Raw genomic sequence first — 6000 nt, forward strand, 5'->3', positions numbered from 1 at the left:
GACAGAGCTCACCCGAGGGGCTGCCATCATGGTCATGGTGTTTGTAGGAAGGGAGACCCCTTCCAAGGTCTGAGAGGGGGCTCTTGGCTTTCACTCAGAAATGAATTGTCCAAGGAGACACACATGCTGACTAAGCAAGAGACTTTACTGGAAAGGGTGGAGAGCAGCAGGGTAAGAGAACCCAGGAGGACTGCTCTGCCATGTGGCCCACAGTCTCAGTTTTATGGTGATGGGGTGAGTTTCCAGGTTGTCTCTGGCCAGTCATCTGACCCACGGACGTTGCTGGTGCTGTGTGCATCACTCAGCCAAGATGGATGCCAGCGAGGAGTATTCTGGGAGGTGGCAGGACACGTGGCGTCTCCTTTTGACTTCCGCAAATTCTTCCGGTTGGTGGTGGCCTGTTAGTTCCTCATTCTTTACCAGGACCTCCTTTCGTAAAATAACTCACGCAAACAGTTACTATGGTGCCTGGCCAGGGTGGGCTATTTCAGTCAGTGTGCTTCCCCTATCAATGGCACCATGGTGACCTCATTTCTGCCTTGTGAGAGCATGGGGGAGGGATCCACAGCTACCTCTGCTTTCCCGATGAGTAGGCTGAAATGTGAGGGGGTAGGATGGAGAGGAGGTAGGCTAAGATATGAGACTGTAGGATGGAGAAGAGGAAGCCAGGACCTAAGGATATGTGGGGGTGAAGTGGAGTCCACTGCCAAGGATCAGGTCTGTCCACTCTGGAACCCAGGAGCCTGGACAGTGGGTAGCAGCTGACACCACAAGAGGCAGATGATGTAAGGGTGGTCAAGGCAAGAAAAAAAGGGAGAGGTTGATTCAGACTCTGTCCAGGAAGCAGGTGGGACCCCAGGTTTCCTCTTCTGCAGTCTCCAGACAAGTCTGAAGTTTTGCTCTTTGGAGAAAGTGGAGAGGGGTGACTCTGGTCTCAGGGACTCCAGGGACAGAAGGAGGTGGGTATGGGATTCTGGACTGAGAAAGGCGAGGGTAGAAGAAGAAAGACTTCACACTAAGAGAACTGACAAAGCGCCTTCCCAGCTCTACATCCAGGAAGATGGCAGCAGGACCTCCATGCTTCAGGGAGAGCACACATCCCTAGAGAAGAGACCTGGAAACGCTCACCTATGAGGTTACCCCATAAGAAATCTGCTCTTCCCACTAGCATAAAGCCCCCTCCCACCAAGAAATCTTCAGAGGGCACTTTAGTGCTACTCTCTTGACTCTGAACAGATTGCCCAGAATCCCTGACCATGTGAATGGATGTGCCAGTGTGGAACCAAACAGAAAACAGGCAGTAGAGGACTTAGAGAGAAAGGAGCAGAAGAGAGGCTCTTAATGAAACTGTCATTAATATTCTCAGGGATGTGAGAGAGGATATTGCACCCAAGAGACAAGGAAGAGGTCATCCAAGCACTTGGATTCCTAATAGATGAGGTAGAAGGCAAGGTGGAGGAAATGTCTAGACAGAGAGAAAATGTCTATGACAGAGAGAAAAGACAACTAGAAGGTTGGTCCAGACAATTCAGTATCCTACTCTTGGAGTTGCAAAAGGAGAGAACAGAGAAAGGAGATTCATTTGCAAAGAAATAAGATAAGAAACAGAGAAGGCAATGGCACCCCATTCCAGTACTCTTGCCTGGAAAATCCCATGGACGGAGGAGCCTGGTAGGATGCAGTCCATGAGGTCACTAGGAGTCGGACATGACTGAGCGACTTCACTTTCACTTTTCATTTTCATGCATTGGAGAAGGAAATGGCAACCCACTCCAGTATTTTTGCCTGGAGAATCCCAGGGACAGAGGAGCCTAGTGGGCTGCCGTCTATGGGGTCGCACAGAGTCGGACACGACTGAAGCGACTTAGCAGCAGCAGCAGCAGCAGTTGCTTTACAGTGTTGTGTTAGTTTCTTCCGTACAGCAAAGTGAATCAGCTACACGTATACATATTTCCCCTTTCTTTTGGATTTCTTTCCCATTTAGGTCACCACAGAGCATTGAGTAGAGTTCCCTGAGCTGTACAGCGGGTTCTCATTAGTTATCTGTTTTATACATAGTAGTGTGTATATGTCAATCCCTATCTTCCAATTCGTCCCGCCTCTCTACCCACCTTGGTATCCATACATTTGTTCTCTACATCTGGGTCTCTATTTCCATTTTGAAAATAGGCTCATATCTATACCTCTTTTCATATCTATACCAACAAAGGTCTGTCTAGTTAAGGCTATGGTTTTTCAAGTAGTCATGTATGGATGTGAGAGTTGGACTATAAAGAAAGCTGAGTGCCAAAGAATTGATGCTTTTGAACTATGGAGTTGCAGAAGACTCTTGAGAGTCCCTTGGACTGCAAGGAGATCCAATCAGTCCATACTAAAGGAAATCAGTCCTGAATATTCATTGGAAGGACTGATGTTGAAGCTAAAACTCCAATACTTTGGCCACCTAGTGTGAAGAGCTGACTCATTTGAAAAGACTCTGATGCTGGGAAAGATTGAAGGCAGGAGGAGGAGGGGACGACAGAGGATGAGATGGTTGGATGGCATCACTGCCTCAATGAACATGAGTTTGAGTAAACTCCGGGAGTTGGTGATGGACAGCGAGGTCTGGCATGCTGCAGTCCATGGGGTTGCAAAGAGTCAGACACGACTGAGTGACTGAACCAAACTGAACTGATACCACTTTTCTATATTCAACAATATACATTAATATGTAATATTTGTTTTTCTCTTTCTGACTTACTGTATTCTATGTGATGGACTCAAGGTCCATCCATATCTCTGCAAATGGTACAATTTCATCTTTTTCTTGATCGGGTAATATTCTGTTGTATTGCATATATGCTGCATCTTTTTTATCCATTCCTCTGTCAGTGGATATTTAGCACAGTGCTTTTTATGACCTTTTCTTGGAAATGTTATACCCTCACTTCTGCTGTGTTCTGTTGGTCCCGGCACAGTGCAAATGGATCCTACACGAGGTTGTGGCCACCAGGGAAAGGATCCTGAGGGCCATCTCAGAGGCTGCTCCCATGGGCAGTCATGAGCACCTACTGTACGGGAGACCCTGAGCTTCGGGTTGTGGCTATCACCAGGTCTTGAAGGGGACACCAGCTCCCACGAAACTGACACTCTTAGTTTCTGATTCCCTCTCTCCCTGCCCCAACCCTAGTTTCAATAGTAGGATCACTAGCTCATATCACCTTCTCCCTTTTCAGGCTTACCTCATTCACATCCCATACTAAAGTCTCATGATGCTTCTGCCCAAGCTGGTTGGATTTGTAAATTGCTTGTCACTGCACAGAGAGGACTTCCCAGGTGGTGCTAGTGGTAAAGAACACAACTGCCAATGCAGGAGACATAAGAGATGCAGGTTCGATCCCTAGATCAGGTAGATCCCTTGGAGGAGAGCATGGCAACCCACTCCAGTATTCGTGCTTGGAGAATCCCATGGACAGAGGAGTCTGGTGGGTTATAGTCCATAGGGTTGCAAAGAGTCAGACACGACTGAAGTGGCTTAGCACGCGCACACACACATGCACTCACAGAGAAGTCCATGCAGTGAGCTTGTAGATGAGGGACAGTGAACAGAGCTGGGGGCTGTGGGTTCCCCACACGCCTGACTCTGATGGTGACATTTCACTGATGTCACCATCATAGGCTCCGGGGACAGGGCAGAGAGCTACAATCCCTTCCAAGTGGAGCTTATGGTCCAGCAGAGAGACAGATGTTAGTCCAAGTGCCTCAGAGATAAATTCGAGGTCACAAATGACAGACACTGATATGAGAGAGACTTCGGGGTGGAAGGAGGTAAGGAGCCGTGCTTGGCTTGGGGCCCAGGAAGTACCTCTGAGGAGGAGGGCGGGCTGTGAGGAATAATTCCTGGTTGTCAGCAGGATCGCAGAACAAAAGAGGGCCCAACCCTCTCATTTATGCTTCAGCTAATATTAGCTTGAGAGACAGGCAAATAATTTACTTTTTCTCAGAAATGCTGTGAATCCTTAAGGGTAAAGAGTAAAAAATGGAGCCCCCAGTCGAACAATAAAGACAGCCCTCAGGGCTGCGTTTCTGCAGCAGGCGTGGTGTCTTCTCTTGGGAAGTGCAGAATCACCCAGAAACAAGCGTCTAATTATAGCAATGCCTTCTGCAGCACCAAAATAGGGGCGATCATCAACACTATCTTTCAGGGTTTTCACTAAGTCAGAACAATTTGCTAAAAATAATCCGTACTGTATCCGCAACGCCCCCAAACAGTGTGTGTTTTCCCATCACCGCCGCCGGCCCACTGCTCCCCAAGGGCCCGGGCCCAGGGAAAGGAGATGCCGCTGACAGCAGTGTCCTTTGATTGGCTGGCTTTCGCCCCAGGCATGGCCACTGGGGCACTTGACTATGGGGTGGATGGGGTGGACAGAAGTTAAGACTGGGTCGCAACCAGCAAGGGAGAGTCACTCAGACCCTAGGATAGCAGGAGGACTTGGCGGGAGGGAGCCGGTTCATCTCCCGAGGGCCTGCGGGGGCTTCAGGGCCCAGGGTCAGTCCTCAGTTCCTGGAATCTTACTGGGTCCAGGGAGGCCGACCTCCTCCCCCAAAACACACACTCAAGGGCTACAAGTATAGTGAGTAGTGAAAGTAGCTCAGTCGTGTCTGACTCTTTGCCACCCCATGGACTGTATCCTGCCAAGCTCCTCTGTCCATGGGGTTCTTCAGGCAAGAATACTGCAGTGGGTTGTCATGCCCTCCTTCAGGAGATCTTCCCAACCCAGGGATTGAACTCAGGTCTCCTGCACTGCAAGCAAGCTCTTCACCATCTGAGCCACCAGGTAAGAGCCCAAGGGATATAAGTCAGACACCAATTCACTTGTCCATGGGGAGGTTCCCTTCTAGGTCTCTGTGCCTCTTCCCCAGATCTCCTTGCTCCTGATCAGTCCAATCACACCTCCTACCACCAGCCCTGGCTGCCCTTCTGATGACAGCCACCACCCAGCTTCTTAAGTAGGCCAGTGCCTCCTCTCTTGCCATGAATTCCTTACCATCTTGGCAAGTATCCTCCAGACCTTCCGAGGAGCAGAGTCATATGCTGGGTTTTCCAGTCTTGTAGAGCAGACCAGTTCTTTTTTCTTTTTATTAAAGCATAATTGATTTACAATGTTGTATTAGTTTCAGGCGTACAGCAAAGTGATTCCATTACACACACATGCAAATATATAGATATTGTTTTTCAGATTATTTTTCATTATAGGTTATTAGAAGATACTGAATATAGTTCCCTGTGCTATAGAGTAGATCCTTGTCATTTATCTGTTTTATATATAGTTGCATATATCTGTTAATCCAAAACTACCCCCCTCCCTGCCCCGCTCTGCCTCTTTAGTGACTGGAAGATTGTTTTCTGTGTCTGTGAGTCCTTCAGGCTGCTTCTCTGAGGCACTGATCTTTCCTCCACAGTCTGCTTTGCAAGTTCCAGCATTCCTTTCCAATTGCCCTTCTCTTAAAAAACTAGGCCATTCACTGCTTTTTTTCAAGCTTCCAAGAGCCACCCAAGAAGGAATCCTCCTAGGACACATTCCAGGATGCTGCGTTCTGTGTGAGGACAGAATACCCACATATCAACAGGTCTCTCTTACTTGCCTACACATCTGTCCCCTTTGGCTGGAGCCCCGGGTCTGTACTAGGCAGGTCCAACAGCAACTTGGGTGTGGAATTTCTCTCCTTCCCATGCAGGCCAGCAAACCTCAAGACCCAGATCAGGAAGGGCAGCCTAGGATGGGGAGATTGGGCCTTGACAGCTTTGAGCCCCAGGACCCCTGAGCCCCTCCAGGGCTCCCTCAGGTTTCACTCCCTCTCATTGAAGACAGAGCCCCCATCCACTGCTTGAAGACTGCATGCACCTCACAAGTGCCTTCTAAGATTAGGCTGGCTTCCTGGAGACCAGCCCCATCTCCCCTCCTGGGCATCAGACAAATAGAAAGCCTGGCAGCAGGCAACACAGACCAACTAGGATGA

The sequence above is a fragment of the Bos javanicus genome, chromosome 21 (assembly GCF_032452875.1).
Source record: "Bos javanicus breed banteng chromosome 21, ARS-OSU_banteng_1.0, whole genome shotgun sequence".
Classification (NCBI taxonomy): Eukaryota; Metazoa; Chordata; class Mammalia; order Artiodactyla; family Bovidae; genus Bos; species Bos javanicus.